The sequence below is a fragment of the Schistocerca serialis genome, chromosome 9 (assembly GCF_023864345.2).
Source record: "Schistocerca serialis cubense isolate TAMUIC-IGC-003099 chromosome 9, iqSchSeri2.2, whole genome shotgun sequence".
Taxonomy (NCBI): Eukaryota; Metazoa; Arthropoda; class Insecta; order Orthoptera; family Acrididae; genus Schistocerca; species Schistocerca serialis.
Genome location: NC_064646.1, coordinates 443,870,198 through 443,889,535, shown reverse-complemented (window position 1 = coordinate 443,889,535; position 19,338 = coordinate 443,870,198). Strand labels below are relative to the sequence as shown.

Genomic DNA, 19,338 nt, shown 5'->3' with positions numbered 1-19,338 from the left:
TGACCGGCGTTGCCCGGTGAAACGTTGTTGTGATGCCTCGTGTAAGCAGGAGAAATGCGTACCATTACGTTTCCGACTTTAATATAGGTCGGATTGTAGGCTATCGCGATTGCGGTTTATAGTATCGCGACATTGCTGCTCGCGTTGGTCGACATCCAATGACTGTTAGGAGTATATGGAATCGGTGGGTTCAGGAGGGTAATACGGAACTCCGTGCTGGATCCCAACGGCCTCGTATCACTAGCAGTCGAGATGACAGGCATCTTATCCGCATGGCTGTAACGGATCGTACAGCCACGTCTCGATCCCTGAGTCAACAGATGGGGACATTTGCAAGACAACAACCATCTGCACAAACAGTTCGACGACGTTTGCAGCAGCATGGACTGTAGGCTCGGAGACCATGGCTGCGGTTACCCTTGACGCTGCATCACAGACCGGAGCGCCTGCGATGGTGTACTCAACGACGAACCTGGGTGCACGAATGGCAAAACATCATTTTTTCGGATGAATCCAGGTTCTGTTTCCAGCATCATGATGGTCGCATCCGTGTTTGGTTACATCGCGGTGAACGCACATTGGAAGCGTGTATTCGTCATCGCCATACTGGCGTATCACCTGGCGTGATGGTACGGGGTGCCATTGGTTACACGTCTTCGTCACCTCTTGTTCGCATTGACGACACTTTGAACAGTGGACGTTACATTTCAGATGTGTTACGACGCATGGCTCAAGCGTTCATTCGATCCCTGCGAAACCCAACATTTCAGCAGGATAATGCACGACCGCATGTTGCAGGGCCTGTACGGCCCTTTCTGGATACAAAAAATGTTCGACTGCTGCCCTGGCCAGCACATTCTCCAGATCTCTCACTAATTGGAAACGTCTGGTCAATGGTGGCCGAGCAACTGGCTCGTCAGAATACGCCAGTCACTGCTCTTGATGAACTGTGGTATCATGTTCAAGCTGCATGGGCAGCTGTACCTGTACACGACATCCAAGCCCTGTTTGACTCAACGCCCAGGCGTATCAAGGCCGTTATTACGGCCAAAGGTGGTTGTTCTGGGTACTGATTTGTCAGGATTTATGCACCCAAATTGCGTGAAAATGTAATCACATGTCAGTTCTAGTATAATATGTCCAATGAATACCCGTTTATCATCTGCATGTCCTCTTGGTGTAGCAATTTTAATGGCCAGTAGTGTATTCGAAACGTTTTCATTCAGCGAGATATGAAAGTAACTCGTCCAGAGCAGTAATAGGTCGGCGGCTCAGGACGGAATCCGACATCCGTACACAGTATTGCAGGAAAATTCAAGCGGCACGCGTAAGCACGTCTACAACACCTGGGGAACGGTGTAGTAGGAGTATACGCACGCTCACGGCAGGGGAAGGGTTAAAACCTAGCGGCCACCTCGAGTCAGCAGGTGAATGGCGGAGAGGCGGTGTAGGCAGGTACGCACCCAGTGCGCGGAGAAGTAGAGCCCGGCGATGGTGGCGTCGACGTCCCGGAAGGCGGTGGAGCTGCCGTCGGCGGCGACGAGCGCGGCGGCGTGCAGCACGTGGGAGACGGGGCGCGGCCGCCAGGGGAAGCCGCGGCCCTCGGGGTCGCGCAGCAGGTGCTCGCCCGCCGCCGCCGACAGCACGCGGCCTGTGCCGCCCTCCAGCAGCACCAGCGACGGGCAGCCCGAGCGCGCGCGGTAGCGCCGGCACAGCCGCGCCTGCGCACACACACCCCAAACACACACAGTTAGTGGCGCGCACTTGACAAAGCGACGGCACAGTAACAGAGCCGCGATGTGAGTCACAGAATGTGTATGCACCGAAGCGCTAAACAAACTGGTATAGGCATGCGTATTCAAATACAGAGATATGTAAACAGGCAGAATACGGCGTCGCAGTCGGCAACGCCTGTGTAAGACAAGTGTCTGGCGCAGTTGTTACAGCAGTTACTGCCGCTAAAATGACAGCTTATCAAGATTTAAGTTCAAAAAAGGCTCTGAGTACTATGGGACTTAACATCTGAGGTCATCAGTCTCGTAGAACTACTTAAACCTAACTAACCTAAGGACATCACACACATCCATGCCCGAGGCAGGATTCGAACCTGCGATCGTAGCGGTCGCGCGGTTCCAGACTATAGTGCCTAGAACCGCTCGGCCAACCCGGCCGGCAAGATTTAAGTGAGTCTGACCGTGGTGTTATAGTCGGCGCACGAGCGATTGGACACAGCATCTCCGAGGTAGCGATGAAGTGGAGATTTTCTCGTACGACCATTTCACGAGTGTAGCGTGAATTTCAGGAATCCGGTAAAACATCAAATCTCCGACATCGCTGCAGCCGGACAAAGATCCTGCAAGAACGGAACCAATGACAACTGAAGAGAACCGTTCAACGTGACAGAAGTGCAACCATTCCGTAAAGTGCTGACGATTTCAATGCTGGGCCATCAACAATCGTCAGCGTGCGAACTATTCACCGAAACATCATCGATATGGACCCACGTGTAACCTCGATTACTGCATGACACAAAGCTTTACGCCTCGCCTGGTTCCGTGAACACCGCCATTGGACTGTTAACGACTGGATACATGTTGCCTGGTCGGACGAGCTCCGTTTCAAATTGTATCGAGCGGACGGACGAGTATGAGTATGGAGGCGACCAAATGAATCTATAGATCCTGCGTGACAGCAACGGACTGTTCAAGCTAATGGAGGCTCTTTAATGGTGCGGGGCGTGAGCAGTTCGAGCGATATGGGGCCTATCATCCGTCTAGATAGGACTCAGACAGGTGACACGTATGTAAGCTCAAATGGCTCCAAGCACTATGGGACTTGACATCTGAGGTCATCAGTCCCCTAGAGTTTTTGTTTTTTGGTCATCAGTCTACTGACTGGTTTGATGCGGCCCGCCACGAATTCCTTTCCTGTGCTAATCTCTTCATCTCAGAGTAGCACTTGCAACCTACATCCTCAATTATTTGCTTGACGTATTCCAATCTCTGTCTTCCTCTACAGTTTTTGCCCTCCACAGCTTCCTCTAGTACCATGGAAGTCATTCCCTCATGTCTTAGCAGATGTCCTATCATCCTGTACCTTCTCCTTATCAGTGTTTTCCACATATTCCTTTCCTCTCCGATTTTGCGTAGAACCTCCTCATTCCTTACCTTATCAGTCCACCTAATTTTCAACATTCGTCTATAGCACCACATCTCAAATGCTTCGATTCTCTTCTGTTCCGGTTTTCCCACAGTCCATGTTTCACTACCATACAATGCTGTACTCCAGACGTACATCCTCAGAAATTTCTTCCTCAAATTAAGACCGGCATTTGATATTAGTAGACTTCTCTTGGCCAGAAATGCCTTTTTTGCCATAGCGAGTCTGCTTTTGATGTCCTCCGTGCTCCGTCCGTCATTGGTTATTTTACTGCCTAGGTAGCAGAATTCCTTAACTTCATTGACTTCGTGACCATCAATCCTGATGTTAAGTTTCTCGCTGTTCTCATTTCTACTACTTCTCATTACCTTCGTCTTTCTCCGATTTACTCTCAAACCATACTGTGTACTCATTAGACTGTTCATTCCGTTCAGCAGATCATTTAATTCTTCTTCATTTTTACTCAGGATAGAAATGTCATCAGCGAATCGTATCATTGATATCCTTTCACCTTGTATTTCAATTCCACTCCTGAACCTTTCTTTTATTTCCATCATTGCTTCCTCGATGTACAGATTGAAGAGTAGGGGCGAAAGGCTACAGCCTTGTCTTACACCCTTCTTAATACGAGCACTTCGTTCTTGATCGTCCACTCTTATTATTCCCTCTTGGTTGTTGTACATATTGTATATGACCCGTCTCTCCCTATAGCTTACCCCTACTTTTTTCAGAATCTCGAACAGCTTGCACCATTTTATATTGTCGAACGCTTTTTCCAGGTCGACAAATCCTATGAAAGTGTCTTGATTTTTCTTTAGCCTTGCTTCCATTATTAACCGTAACGTCAGAATTGCCTCTCTCGTCCCTTTACTTTTCCTAAAGCCAAACTCATCCTCACCTAGCGCATTCTCAATTTTCTTTTCCATTCTTCTGTATATTATTCTTGTAAGCAGCTTCGATGCACGAGCTGTTAAGCTGATTGTGCGATAATTCTCGCACTTGTCAGCTCTTGCCGTCTTCGGAATTGTGTGGATGATGCTTTTCCGAAAGTCAGATGGTATGTCGGCAGACTCATATATTCTACACACCAACGTGAATAGTCGTTTTGTTGCCACTTCCCCCAACGATTTTAGAAATTCTGATGGAATGTTATCTATCCCTTCTGCCTTATTTGACCCTAAGTCCTCCAAAGCTCTATTAAATTCCGATTCTAATACTGGATCCCCTATCTCTTCTAAATCGACTCCTGTTTCTTCTTCTATCACATCAGACAAATCTTCACCCTCATAGAGGCTTTCAATGTATTCTTTCCACCTATCTGCTCTCTCCTCTGCATTTAACAGTGGAATTCCCGTTGCACTCTTAATGTTACCACCGTTGCTTTTAATGTCAACAAAGGTTGTTTTGACTTTCCTGTGTGCTGAGTCTGTCCATCCGACAATCATATCTTTTTCGATGTCTTCACATTTTTCCTGCAGCCATTTCGTCTTAGCTTCCCTGCACTTCCTATTTATTTCATTCCTCAGCGACTTGTACTTCCGTATTCTTGATTTTCCCGGAACATGTTTGTACTTTCATCAATCAACTGAAGTATTTCTTCTGATACCCATGGTTTCTTCGCAGCTAACTTCTTTGTACCTATGTTTTCCTTCCCAAGTTCTGTGATGGCCCTTTTTAGAGATGTCCATTCCTCTTCAACTGTACTGCCTACTGCGCTATTCCTTATTGCTGTATCTATAGCGTTAGAGAACTTCAAACGTATCTCGTCATTCCTTAGTACTTCCGTATCCCACTTGTTTGCGTATTGATTCTTCCTGACTAATGTCTTGAATTTCAGCCTACTCTTCATCACTACTATATTGTGATCTGAGTCTATATCTGCTCCTGGGTACGCCTTACAATCCAGTATCTGATTTCGGAATCTCTGTCTGACCATGATGTAATCTAATTGAAATCTTCCCGTATCTCCCGGCCTTTTCCAAGTATACCTCCTCCTCTTGTGATTCTTGAACAGGGTATTCGCTATTACTAGCTGAAACTTGTTACAGAACTCAATTAGTCTTTCTCCTCTTTCATTCCTTGTCCCAAGCCCATATTCTCCTGTAACCTCTTCTTCTAGTCCTTCCCCTACAACTGCATTCCAGTCGCCCATGACTATTAGATTTTCGTCCCCCTTTACATACTGCATTACCCTTTCAATATCCTCATACACTTTCTCTATCTGTTCATCTTCAGCTTGCGACGTCGGCATGTATACCTGAACTATCGTTGTCGGTGTTGGTCTGCTATCGATTCTGATTAGAACAACCCGGTCACTGAACTGTTCACAGTAACACACCCTCTGCCCTACCTTCCTATTCATAACGAATCCTACACCTGTTATACCATTTTCTGCTGCTGTTGATATTACCCGATACTCATCTGACCAGAAATCCTTGTCTTCCTTCCACTTCACTTCACTGACCCCTACTATATCCAGATTGAGCCTTTGCATTTCCCTTTTCAGATTTTCTAGTTTCCCTACCACGTTCAAGCTTCTGACATCCCACGCCCCGACTCGTAGAACGTTATCCTTTCGTAGATTATTCAATCTTTTTCTCATGGTAACCTCCCTCTTGGCAGTCCCCTCTCGGAGATCCGAATGGGGGACTATTCCGGAATCTTTTGCCAATGGAGAGATCATCATGACACTTCTTCAATTACAGGCCACATGTCCTGTGGATACACGTTACGTGTCTTTAATGCAGTGGTTTCCATTGCCTTCTGCATCCTCATGTCGTTGATCATTACTGATTCTTCCGCCTTTAGGGGCAATTTCCCACCCCTAGGACAAGAGAGTGCCCTGAACCTCTATCCTCCGCCCTCTTTGATAAGGCCGTTGGCAGAATGAGGCTGACTTCTTATGCCGAAAGTCTTCGGCCGCCAATGCTGATTATTTATCGATCGATGGGATCGAACCCAGGACCGAAGACGTTTTGATTATGAATCAAAGACGCTACCCCTAGACCACGGGTACTTAGAACTACTTAAACCTAACGAACCTAAGGACAGCACACACATCGATCCCTGAGGCAAGATTCGAACCTGCGACCGTAGCAGCAGCGCGGTTCCGGACAGAAGCGCCTAGAACAACTCGGACACAGCGGCCGGCCGTATGTAAATATCCTGTCTGCTCACCTGCATCCATTCATGCCCACGGCGCATTCCGAAGAACTTGGGCCATTCCAGCAGGACAATGCGACACTCCACAAGTCCAGAACTGCTATATAATGGCTCCAGGAACACCCTTCTGAGCTTAAACATTTCCGCTAACCACCAGACTCCCCAGACAGGAATATTATTGAGCATATCTGGGATGCCTTGCAACGTGCTGATCAGAAGAGATCTCCAAACCTTCGTACTGTTACGGATTCAAAGACAGCTCTGCAGGATTCATGGTGTCAGTTCCCTCCAGCACTACTTCAAACATTAGTTTAGTCCATGCCATGTCGTGTTGCGGCACTTCTCCATGTTGTGTTGTCCTCATCATCACGCAAGTCGCCCAATTTGGCGTCGACTGAAATAAGACTCGCACTCGACGGTCGAACTGAGAATATGTTCCAGAATCCTGCAACAAACCGATGATAAGGATATTGGTCTGTAATTTTGAGGATCCGTCCTTCTACCCTTCTTATATACAGGCGTCACCTGCGCTTTTTTCCAGTCGCTCGGAACTTTACGTTGGGCAAGAAATTCGCGATAAATGTAAGCTAAGTAAGGAGCCAATGCAGTAGAGTACTCTCTGTAAAGCCGAATTGGAATCCCATCAGGACCTGGCGATTTATTTATTTTCAAACCATTCAGTTGCTTCACAACCCCAGGGATGTCTATCACTATGTCCTCCATACGGGAATCTGTACGAGACTCAAACGACGGTATGTTTGTACGATCCTCCTACGTGAAAGATTTCTCAAATGCTAAATTTAAAATTTCAGCTTTCGTTTTGCTGACTTCCGCTGCCAGGCTAGACTGATCAGAGAGTGACTGGATGGAAGCCTTCGACCCGCTTAGTACCACTGTTATCTTGATACTGTTATCTTGACGTATGGAAACATTCCTCATAATATTACTTACGAAAAATAACACTTGGCATTGTTGTTATTACTGATCGATATTCATTTCATGTGACCTCTTCGTACGTAGCGAATTTGAAATGGTAGCTGTTGGTTCAGAAAATTCAATAAGTGTAATCCCTCGAAGTTGAAACAATGTTGGTAAATCGGGTCAAAACAAATTTAAAAGAATTTAGTTAAATGCTAAAAATACTTTTCACTGACGTCGCATTTAATTTAAGAGATAATTCCTCAGTGGGGAACTTCCACTAATAAAGAAAATTGTTTCACACCAGTTTCACACTGTTGTATATATAAAACTTGGTACTCGATGCATTGTATAAAAAATAAACTTTCTAAAGTATAGAGCACAGCTATTCCCTTTACACGTAACTTTTTACTGACGTTTCGCGTCGGTTAGTAAGTTCGTAATATTTGGCTTGCTTCGTGTAGCCGTTAGTACAGCAATTCGACACAGTCAGTAGTGTCCCGTATTCCAATTGTATGCCTTTCAAACGAAGCAAAAACACACGATCACAGCGCCAGCCAGGATTGTAGTATAGTCAATATCTATCTGTTCTGATGTGCGCTCGCTGATCTCTTCGCACACGATTTGAAAACTTTTTTACTGTAACGTTTCTTGCTGTTTAGAGTGCATCCATCTTTCGTGCAAATCATAAATATACTATCAATACACTCTCAAAAAGTACGAGTGCCCATTTCTATTTGGTCTACAATGTACTCGTTACTACAATGGTACTAACAGTAAAATTAATTTCAGTTCCTAATCTCTCATACAAAAATTGTAAAAGTGAGTTACAGAATCTTGCCGTATGTACTTTCAAAACAATTAAAATTATGCTTAACGTTGCACATGTCGTATATAAAAATATATATTGAAATGTATATAAATCAAAATGTAAATGTTTTTTCAAAATCGTGTATCTCTGAAAGTTCTTGACTGACGGCTTTCAAATTTTGACACAATGTTGTTTTCCTATACAGGCGTGTTTTTAGGTACACACCCACACCCACACACACACACACATACACACACACACACACACACACACACACACAGGAGAGATTTTGTGTAACAATATTTTCCTGTTATGAAATTTATAAAAATTGTATATTAAATACATTAAAATATATATAAATGAAAACAGAAGGGTATTCCAATGCAACGTTGTCTCAAAATTTCAAAGCATCCGGTCAAAAAATTTCGGAAATTTGCGATTAGGAACATCTGCATTCGTTTCTTCAAAATCTCAGATCTCCGAACATTCTTCATGGATTGCTTTAAAATTTTGGCACAACGTTGAATTCTAATACTAGCGTCTCTTTAGTTCCTAATCCTTTAATATGTATCGATGGTTGGAACGTTAATAGTGGCAACTATTTATTTACATCTCATACAAAATAGATACGTGTTTCAAAGTTTTACTGACCTTCAAAGTAATCACCAGCATTGTGTATACCAGTTGCCGGCCATGTGGAAGTCGTAGGATGCGCTTAGCAGTGTCATTTGTGTTGACAGTTCGAGCGGCGCGGTATATTGCCCGCGAATTTGTAGCAGTTCTGAAGCGAATGCCGTGAAGTGTTTCCTTCGGTTTAGAGATCGAGTTGAACTTACGAAGGCTTAAGTCAGGGGAGTGCAGTAGGTGGTATAGAACGTAGCAGCCCCTTCAGTGAAACAAATCGGTAACAGCTTGCACTGTACGTGCTTGAGCATTTTCCTGCAAAACGATGGTCAGGTTCTGTAGAAAGTGTCATGCTGTTCATTTTTGGAACACAGCCTACGACCAGCTTAGGGACAACGATGTTCAAATGTGTGTGAAATCCTATGGGACTTAACTGCTAAGGTCATCAGTCCCTAAGCTTACACACTACTTAACCTAAATTATCCTATGGACAAACACACACACCCATGCCCGAGGGAGAACTCGAACCTCCGCCCGGACCAGCCGCACAGTCCGTGACTGCAGCGCCCAGACAGCTCGGCTAATCCCGCGCGGCTTAGAGACAACGAATAACGCTTTATAAGATAGGCACCGCAAATTCGCTGCCTTTGCAATGTCTTCAGATGAGCAGTTACTACACCGTCCTTTCATAACCACCTGTTTTTCATAGAATAAGGACTCTGAATCACTTCTTACACATGTTTTAATTTCAGTAATTCAGCGCTATAACGAGAGGGAGAATCCTGTAAATCTGCATTCTTTTGGCTAAAGTCTTTTTTTCTGTTTCTGTAATTTGTAGTACCCATTATTGCATTCACAGCAGTGTTTCTTTTCCGTTCATTAGTCGGTTATATGTTCACCTGTCAAATATCCTCTACGTCCTTACAGGAACTTCGTGTTTGTGCCCGAATATTTTTTCTTATTATTGGGCTCATTATTACGCCCTCAATCAGCACCAGAGGGTAACAGAGCTAGAGCTTCAGCTTGTGTTTCGAAGCGATATTCAACATATTTTTTTCAAATCCCTTTCATAATCCGAAGCAATAAAATGTATTAAACAGACACAATAAGTTTCAACTGAAAACGAAACTGCAAGTTTACAACCGTTTATCCATTTCCTTTTCGTCCCACTGCTTTTTGGACACTCAACAAACCATTATTTTAACATCAAAACTTTCTCTAAAAATCCCACAATACAGTGACAATTAAGGTGAAACTCTGTACTCAGTTGACAGCAGCAAAAATTCACTGTCGTAAGTAACAATTTTTTCGCTCATAAACGCAATTAAAACTCAATACATAGTGGCAGTTCCGGGCTACTGAGCGCTGGTTGGGTTCATTCTGACGTCAGTGGCGCAGCTTGCTGCCGGGCATGCACCTCGTGATCCCTACCGTGTATTCTAGTATTTATGGTTAGAACGATGGTATGCGAGCATTTCAGCTGTTTGTGGAATAGTTCCATTTGTTTTACCTGTCGTACAAGGACATACAGCGGAATAAAATTAATTTGGATCAAATCTAACTTAATCACTTCAGGATGTGTCACCAGTATATGCATTAGTGGGGGCTGATCTGATTTTTCGTACGTGTGAACAGCATTGGGCATTCGGAACATGCAGTGAACCAGTAACATTCGGAAACAGCCTCTCGCTATTGTTGTGCGTGGAGGTGTGATGACTGAAGAAACTGAACTGGGAAGAGGTGTAAGACAAGGTTGTTGTTTATCACCAACACTGTTCCAAATCCATCTGGAGGAAATTATCAATGAAAGTTTTGATGGAAGGATAGGAGTTTGTATATGGGGTTGGAGAATGGAATGTATATGATTTGCAGACGACATGGTTGTGATGGCAGAGAGTGCAAGAGAGATGAAACAAATGTTAGATGACGTAAACACAAAATTAGAAGAATATGGAATGAAGTTTAACAAGAGAAAAACGAAAAGCATGGTAATTGGAGGAAATGGTAGAAAATGCTGTATGAAAATAGGGGGAGAGGAAATAGAGCAAGTGAATAACTTGAGTTACTTGAGAAGTGTAATAATGGATGATATGTATTGCTCAACAGAAATTAGGAAAAGAATTGCAATGGAAAAAGAAGGATTCAAGAGGAAACAGAAATTACTTTGTGGACCACTAAACAAAGATCTGAGGAAAAGACTTGCCAAATGTTACATCTGGAGCGTTGCACTATACACTGCAGAGACCTGGTCATTGAGCAAGGAAGATGAAAGAAGATTGGAGGCATCAGAGATATGGATATGGAGAAGAACGGAAAAAGTGAAATTGGAAGACCGAGTAAGGAATGAAGAAGTATTAAGAAGAGTTGGAGTGGAAAGAAACATGCTGAAAGTCATCAGAAAGAGAAAACGGAACTGGATTGGACATTGTTTGAGGAGGGAGTGCTTATTGAAGGAAGGAATAGAAGGAATGGTGGAGAGAAAAAGGGGCAGAGGAAAAAGAAGATATCAAATGCTGGACAATATCAAAGGAGACAAATATTCACAAATGAAAAGACTGGCTATGGACAGACAAAAGTGGAGGAGGCTTAACCCATGACAAGACCTGCCGTAAGGCAGAATGCCATACTACTACTATTGTTGTGTTAGTTTAATGTCACAGTAGGCATCGAAAGACAATTAGCGAAGCTGCAGTTACTTCGAACCGTCGAGGAGCACGGATTTCTGTGTGAAACAGAAATATCGACATAGGCTTGGCTTGCACCACGAAGCGCTGTGCAGCCAATCAATAGAGGGTTCGCATATGAAGAGCGCAGCAGTGCACCGCTACACAAATCGCCGTTTGTCCTCTGGGGTGCCGCCCTGTGTGTAGACGAGTTTAGAGACAATACGCCTCATCTGAGTGGCAACTCCACTCTAAAAAGCGATATCGGCGCGCGGCTGAACGTGTTCACACGCGCACAAAGAGGAAAGTAGCGTCCTTTGTGAGCAGCTAATTAAACCCGGCCTGTCGACGGCGCTGATGGACAGCAGCTTTTATCTTCGTGTCAAAATGCGGCATTAGGAGCACAGAGAGAGAGAGTGTGCTATGAAAAAGTTTTGAACAACGCTTTCACTGTACAAGCAATGTGAAGCGGGAAAAGGTCAAACTCAGTTCTGATCCGTCACAGAGAAATTCACATGAGCAGATTATTTCTGTCTCAAAGGGCTTGCCACAGTGGTAAAATCGGTTCCCGTCAGGTCACCGAAGTTGTGGGGCGTCGGGCTCGGCTGGCACTTGGATGGGTCACCGTCCGGGTCTGCAGAGTGCCGCTGGTAAGCGGGATGCGCTCAGCGCTCGTGAGGCCAATAGAGGAGCTATTTGATTGAGGAGTAGCCGGGAGAGCAGTGTGCTGACCACATACTCCTCCATATCTGCGTCTGGTGATGCTCTGTTGCGACAGTCTTTGCTTTTTTTTTTTATAGATTGCATTTTGGCTATGTGTGAAAAGATGTTGTTAAGCCTCGTGTAAGAAGGAGAAACATCTACCAGCATGCGTCAGATTTGGACAGAGGCACTTTCGTGCCCTATTGAGACAGCATTTATCATTTCGTAATACTGCATCAATCAGGATTCCACGACTGACATGCGATAATGGAATCCATGGGTCCAGGAGGGCCATAGTCAACGCCATGAAGACATTAAACGGCCCCACGTGGCTAGCGCCTGAGAAGACAGACATGTGCTGTACAATATAAAGCAAACAATCATTATGATATATTGTATCTAACTGTTCTCTGATCTACTTTTGTTGCTAACAAGATGGTGGTGGTGGTGGTGGTAAGTTCCTATGGGAGCAAACTGCTGAGGTCATCGGTCCCTATGCTTACACACTACTGCTCCTTAAATTAACTTACGCTAAGGACAACACACACACACACACACACACACACACACACACACGCTCGAGGGAGGACTCGAACCTCCGACGGGGGAAGCCGCGCGAACGGTGGCAAGGCACCCCTGACATCGCGGCTACCCCAAACGGCCAAGCAAGATGAGTGAACGCATCTACAATGTAAGTTTTCATGGCCGGTACTGACTTCACTTGAAACTTCTAGGCTAATAGGTCGTGATCGATGTGTAAAACTTTCTCTTAACGTTTCCTCTCCGACTGTGGGAGACACCTTCAGCGATAAACTGGCCAACTGCAAACAGTACTCGAGAGAGCACCAGATATATGGGCAGTGTAGAGGAGACGACAGTCCTTCCCATGGCGTCAGCCATGAAGTTATCTATGTAAATCGAAAAGCCACACATACTGACCGTTATGTTCATAACCACCACCACAGGCAAAAAAGAGGTGTGTTTAAAACCTTGGTAAACAGGGCGTACTTATTTAAAAGATGAGGTTGGACATCTATGGTCGACGTTTAAGAAGAATGGTTACTGTAACAAGGAGACAGAACGAGCACTTCGCCCTAGGGAGAAAATCAGGATCAGCGAGGAACAAGAGCTACACAAGGGGAAAGTTTTTCTTCCGTTCGAATCCTGCCTCGGGCATGGATGTGTGTGATGTCCTTAGGTTAGTTAGGTTTAAGTAGTTCTAAGTTCTAGGGGACTGATGACCACAGATGTTAAGTCCCATAGTGCTCAGAGCCATTTGAACCATTTTTTTCTTCCGTTCATTAGTAAGCTTACGGATCGCAGCGGAAAAGTATTAAGCAAGTATGGTGTAGAAACTACTTTCAGATACATCAGGAAGATAAAAGAATGTTTCAGATCGGCAAAAAATGCACGACATTATTTGGCTACACTGGGCGTATACAAAATTTCTTGTAGTTGTGGACTGGTTTATATTAGTACTGCCGGCCGGTGTGGCCGAGCGGTTCTAGGCGCTTCAGTCTGGAACCGCGCGTCCGCTACGGTCGCAGATTCGAATCCTGCCTCGGGCATGGGTGTGTGTGATGTCCTTAGGTTAGTTAGGTTTAAGTAGTTCTAAGATCTAGGGGACTGATGACCTAAGATGTTGTCCCATAGTGCTCAGAGCCATTTGAACCATTTACGAAGACAAGTGTTAACACCCGTCTGATTGAACACAAGAGAGCCGGCCGGAGTGGCCGAGCAGTTCTAGGCGCTACAGTCTGGAACCGCGCGACCGCTGCGGTCGCCGGTTCGAATCCTGCCTCGGGCATGGATGTGTGTGATGTCCTTACGTTGGTTAGGTTTAAGTAGTTCTAAGTTCTAGGGGACTGATGACTGCAGAAGTTACGACCCATAGCTCTCAGAGCCATTCTTTTTTTTTTTTTTTGAACACAAGAGGAATTGCCACCTGAGACGTACGGATAAGTCGACCACAGCGGAACATGTTTAACAAGAGGGTGGTCGTGAAATAAAATTCAGTGAATGGAGTGTCATACTAAAAACATAGCAGTATCATGCGCACATGTACAGGGAGGCTATTGAGATTTATAAACACCGTAGTAATTTCAACAGGAAAGAGGAACGTATTAAATTAGATGAAATTTGGATGACAGCGTTGCACCTTAAGAATGGTGCTCGATTACTTTCAATCAAAAAAGTTGTCATTACCAAAGACAGTCTTGTAGCCAACGTCATGTGATGGATTGCGTTGTCCTCTACACTGGCTATATATTCAATGCTTCCTCGAGTCCTGATCGCGGTTCGCCGCTTTACCTCTGAATATGTCAGACAGGAAGAAAGTTTTATACACCGGCTTCAGCTTATTAGCTCGGAAGTTTCAAATGAAGTATCTAATTGGGTAATTTAAATGCTTTACGCGTGTAAAATGGCACGATATTTTGTTATTGCCGTTTTTAATGTACATCAGTCGCCATCATTTTTTTAATCACAGAAACTTACTGTTTCACACCTAGAGTGACGATACGAATTTTTGAAGGCGCTAGTTTTTGGTCCTCTCGTATTGTACATGATTGCTTTCTGGCCTTCTCTCCCGTTTATATGCAGATTTTTCAAATTGTATGAACAAATAATGTCTCTTACACTTGACGGTCACCTAAAAGATTCACTTGTGCAGTCGGCATAAACAGATGTTAAGTATCCAGAATGAGATTTTCACTCTGCAGCGGAGTGTGCGCTGATATGAAACTTCCTGGCATATCAGCGCGCACTCCGCTGCAGAGTGAAAATCTCATTCTGGAAACATCCCCCAGGCTGTGGCTAAGCCATGTCTCCGCAATATCCTTTCTTTCAGGAGTGCTAGTTCTGCAGGGTTCGCAGGAGAGCTTCTGTAAAGTTTGGAAAGTAGGAGACGAGGTACTGGCGGAAGTAAAGCTATGAGGGCGGGGCGTGAGTCGTGCTTGGTTAGCTCAGTTGGTAGAGCACTTGCCTGCGAAAGACAAAGGTCCCGATTCCGAGCCTCGGTCCGGCACACAGTTTTAATCTGCCAGGAAGTTTCAGATGTTAAGTAATTTAGTATATAACATATCAGCTAAGTTTATATCTGTATACACCACAGTCGACATAATTGTCTTGAGGGGTTCAGTAACTTTATAGATATTTCAGATCATTCTCATTCATTGTTCCAGCCAAGCTGCATATTTTTAAATAGATCACATGTTTTGAACCCTCTGGATTATCTTCAGACCTAAGTAGTTTTGTCAGCAGCCCGTTTTATTTACTCCGAACCGTATATCAGAGCAGTCTGATATGTGCTTTTGAGTACTCAAGACGAGTTCCTGACTAATCTACTAAGATCTGAAGATGATCAAGAGTTCTCTGTTAGTGGTTCTCAGTAGACAAGATGGGCTGCTGACTCAATTCTTCTGATATGTGTTTCTGAGTACACAAGATGGGGTGCTGACTCAATTACTGAGATCTGTAGATAGTCCAGAGTAGCTAGGTATGTGGTTCTGACTAGACAAGACGAGCTGCTGACTCACCTACTGAGATCTGAAGATCATCCAGAGTAGTCTGATACGTGGTTATGAGCAGACAAGACGGCATGCTGACTCCACCACTGAGATTTGAGGGTGATCCAGAGTGATCTGATATGTGTTCCCGATAGACAAGATTGACTGTTGACTCAGTTACTCTTATAAGTGGTTCTGAGTACACAAGATGGGCTGCTGACTCAACTACTGAGATGTGAAGATGATCGAGAGTAGTCTGCTATGTGGTTCTGTGTAGACAAAACGAGCTGCTGACTCAGCAACTGAGGTCCAAAGATGATCCAGAGTAGTCTGATACGTGGTTCCGAGTAGACAACATTGGCTGCTGATACAATTACTGAGATCTGAAGATAATGTTCAAATGTGTGTGAATTCTTAAGGGACCAAACTGCTGAGGTCATCGGTCCCTAAGCCTACACACTACTTAACGTAACTTAAACTAACTTACGCTAAGGACAACACATACACCCATGCCCGAGGGAAGACTCAAACCTCCAATGGAGGCAGCTGCCTGGATCGTGACAAGAAACTTCAGAGCGCATGGCTACCCCTTGCGGCTCTGAAGATAATCCATTGTAGTCTGATATGAGGTTCTGTGTAGACAAGATGAGCTGCTGTCTCAACCACTGAGACCTTAGGATGATCCAAAGTACTCTGATAAGTGGTTCTTAGCAGACAAGATGGGATGCTGACTCACATACTGAGATCTTAGGATGAGACAGAGTAATCTGATATGTGGTTCCCAGTAGATAAGATGGGCTGCTGACTTAGTTATACTGATATGTGGTTCTGAGTACACAAGATGGGCTGCTGACTCAATTACTAATCCATTGCAATCTGATATGTGGTTCTGTGTAGACAAGACGAACTGCTCTGTCAACCACTGAGACCTTAGGATGATCCAGAGTACTCTGATAAGTGGTTCTTAGCAGACAAGACGGGGCGCTAACTCACCTACTGAGATATTAGGATGGGACAGAGTACTCTGATATGTGGTTCCCAGTAGATAAGATGGGCTGCTGACTTAGTTATGTGGTTCTGAGTACACAAGATGGGCTGCTGACTCAATTACTAATCCATTGCAGTCTGATATGTGGTTCTGTGTAGACAAGACGAACTGCTGTGTCAACCACTGAGACCTTAGGATGATCCAAAGTACTCTGATAAGTGGTTCTTAGCAGACAAGACGGGATGCTGACTCACCTACTGAGATCTTAGGATGAGACAGAGTAATCTGATATGTGGTTCCCAGTAGATAAGATGGGCTGCTGACTTAGTTATACTGATATGTGGTTCTGAGTACACAAGGTGGGCTGCTGACTCAATTACTAATCCATTGCAGTCTGATATGTGGTTCTGTGTAGACAAGACAAACTGCTGTGTCAACCACTGAGACCTTAGGATGATCCAAAGTACTCTGATAAGTGGTTCTTAGCAGACAAGACGGGGTGCTGACTCACCTACTGAGATCTTAGGATGAGACAGAGTAATCTGATATGTGGTTCCCAGTAGATAAGATGGGCTGCTGACTTAGTTATACTGATATGTGGTTCTGAGTACACAAGATGGGCTGCTGACTCAATTACTAATCCATTGCAGTCTGATATGTGGTTCTGAGTAGACAAGACGACCTGCTGTGTCAACCACTGAGACCTTAGGATGATCCAAAGTACTCTGATAAGTGGTTCTTAGCAGACAAGACGGGGTGCTGACTCACCTACTGAGATCTTAGGATGGGACAGAGTACTCTGATATGTGGTTCCCAGTAGATAAGATGGGCTGCTGACTTAGTTATACTGATATGTGGTTCTGAGTACACAAGATGGGCTGCTGACTCAATTACTAATCCATTGCAGTCTGATATGTGGTTCTGAGTAGACAAGACGACCTGCTGTGTCAACCACTGAGACCTTAGGATGATCCAAAGTACTCTGATAAGTGGTTCTTAGCAGACAAGACGGGGTGCTGACTCACCTACTGAGATCTTAGGATGGGACAGAGTACTCTGATATGTGGTTCCCAGTAGATAAGATGGGCTGCTGACTTAGTTATACTGATATGTGGTTCTGAGTACACAAGATGGGCTGCTGACTCAATTACTAATCCATTGCAATCTGATATGTGGTTCTGTGTAGACAAGACGAACTGCTGTGTCAACCACTGAGACCTTAGGATGATCCAAAGTACTCTGATAAGTGGTTCTTAGCAGACAAGATGGGGTGCTGACTCACCTACTGAGATCTTAGGATGAGACAGAATAATCTGATATGTGGTTCCCAGCAGATAAGATGGGCTGCTGACTTAGTTATACTGATATGTGGTTCTGAGTACACAAGATGGGCTGCTGACTGAATTGCTAATCCATTGCAGTCTGATATGTGGTTCTGAGTAGACAAGATGACCTGCTGTGTCAACCACTGAGACCTTAGGATGATCCAAAGTACTCTGATAAATGGTTCTTAGCAGACAAGACAGGGTGCTGACTCACCTACTGAGATCTTAGGATGGGACAGAGTACTCTGATATGTGGTTCCCAGTAGATAAGATGGGCTGCTGACTTAGTTATACTGATATTTGGTTCTGAGTACACAAGATGGGCTGCTGACTCAATTACTAATCCATTGCAATCTGATATGTGGTTCTGTGTAGACAAGACGAACTGCTGTGTCAACCACTGAGACCTTAGGATGATCCAAAGTACTCTGATTAGTGGTTCTTAGCAGATAAGACGGGGTGCTGACTCACCTACTGAGATCTTAGGATGGGACAGAGTACTCTGATATGTGGTTCCCAGTAGATAAGATGGGCTGCTGACTTAGTTATACTGATATGTGGTTCTGAGTACACAAGATGGGCTGCTGACTCAATTACTAATCCATTGCAGTCTGATATGTGGTTCTGTGTAGACAAGACGAACTGCTGTGTCAACCACTGAGACCTTAGGATGATCCAAAGTACTCTGATAAGTGGTTCTTAGCAGACAAGGTGGGGTGCTGACTCACCTACTGAGATCTTAGGATGAGACAGAGTAATCTGATATGTGGTTCCCAGCAGATAAGATGGGCTGCTGACTTAGTTATACTGATATGTGGTTCTGAGTACACAAGATGGGCTGCTGACTGAATTGCTAATCCATTGCAGTCTGATATGTGGTTCTGAGTAGACAAGACGACCTGCTGTGTCAACCACTGAGACCTTAGGATGATCCAAAGTACTCTGATAAGTGGTTCTTAGCAGACAAGACAGGGTGCTGACTCACCTACTGAGATCTTAGGATGGGACAGAGTACTCTGATATGTGGTTCCCAGTAGATAAGATGGGCTGCTGACTTAGTTATACTGATATGTGGTTCTGAGTACACAAGATGGGCTGCTGACTCAATTACTAATCCATTGCAGTCTGATATGTGGTTCTGTGTAGACAAGACGAACTGCTGTGTCAACCACTGAGACCTTAGGATGATCCAAAGTACTCTGACAAGTGGTTCTTAGCAGACAAGACGGGGTGCTGACTCACCTACTGAGATCTTAGGATGAGACAGAGTACTCTGATATGTGGTTCCCAGTAGATAAGACGGGCTGCTGACTTAGTTATACTGATATGTGGTTCTGAGTACACAAGATGGGCTGCTGACTCAATTACTAATCCATTGCAGTCTGATATGTGGTTCTGTGTAGACAAGACGAACTGCTGTGTCAACTACTGAGACCTTAGGATGATCCAAAGTACTCTGATTAGTGGTTCTTAGCAGATA

The 19,338-nt window shown here is 44.5% G+C and overlaps 1 protein-coding gene across 1 annotated transcript in view; it reads right to left on the bottom strand.

The window, feature by feature from the left end:
* LOC126419232 (nucleoredoxin-like) overlaps nt 1-1,619 on the bottom strand; it is a 228,185-nt gene extending 226,566 nt beyond the window's left edge. Inside the window, exon 1 of the mRNA XM_050086372.1 lies at nt 1,464-1,619. The gene's annotated coding sequence lies outside the window, so the exon portion shown is untranslated. The remainder of the gene's footprint in view (nt 1-1,463) is intronic.
* Between the last annotated feature and the right edge of the window lie 17,719 nt (nt 1,620-19,338).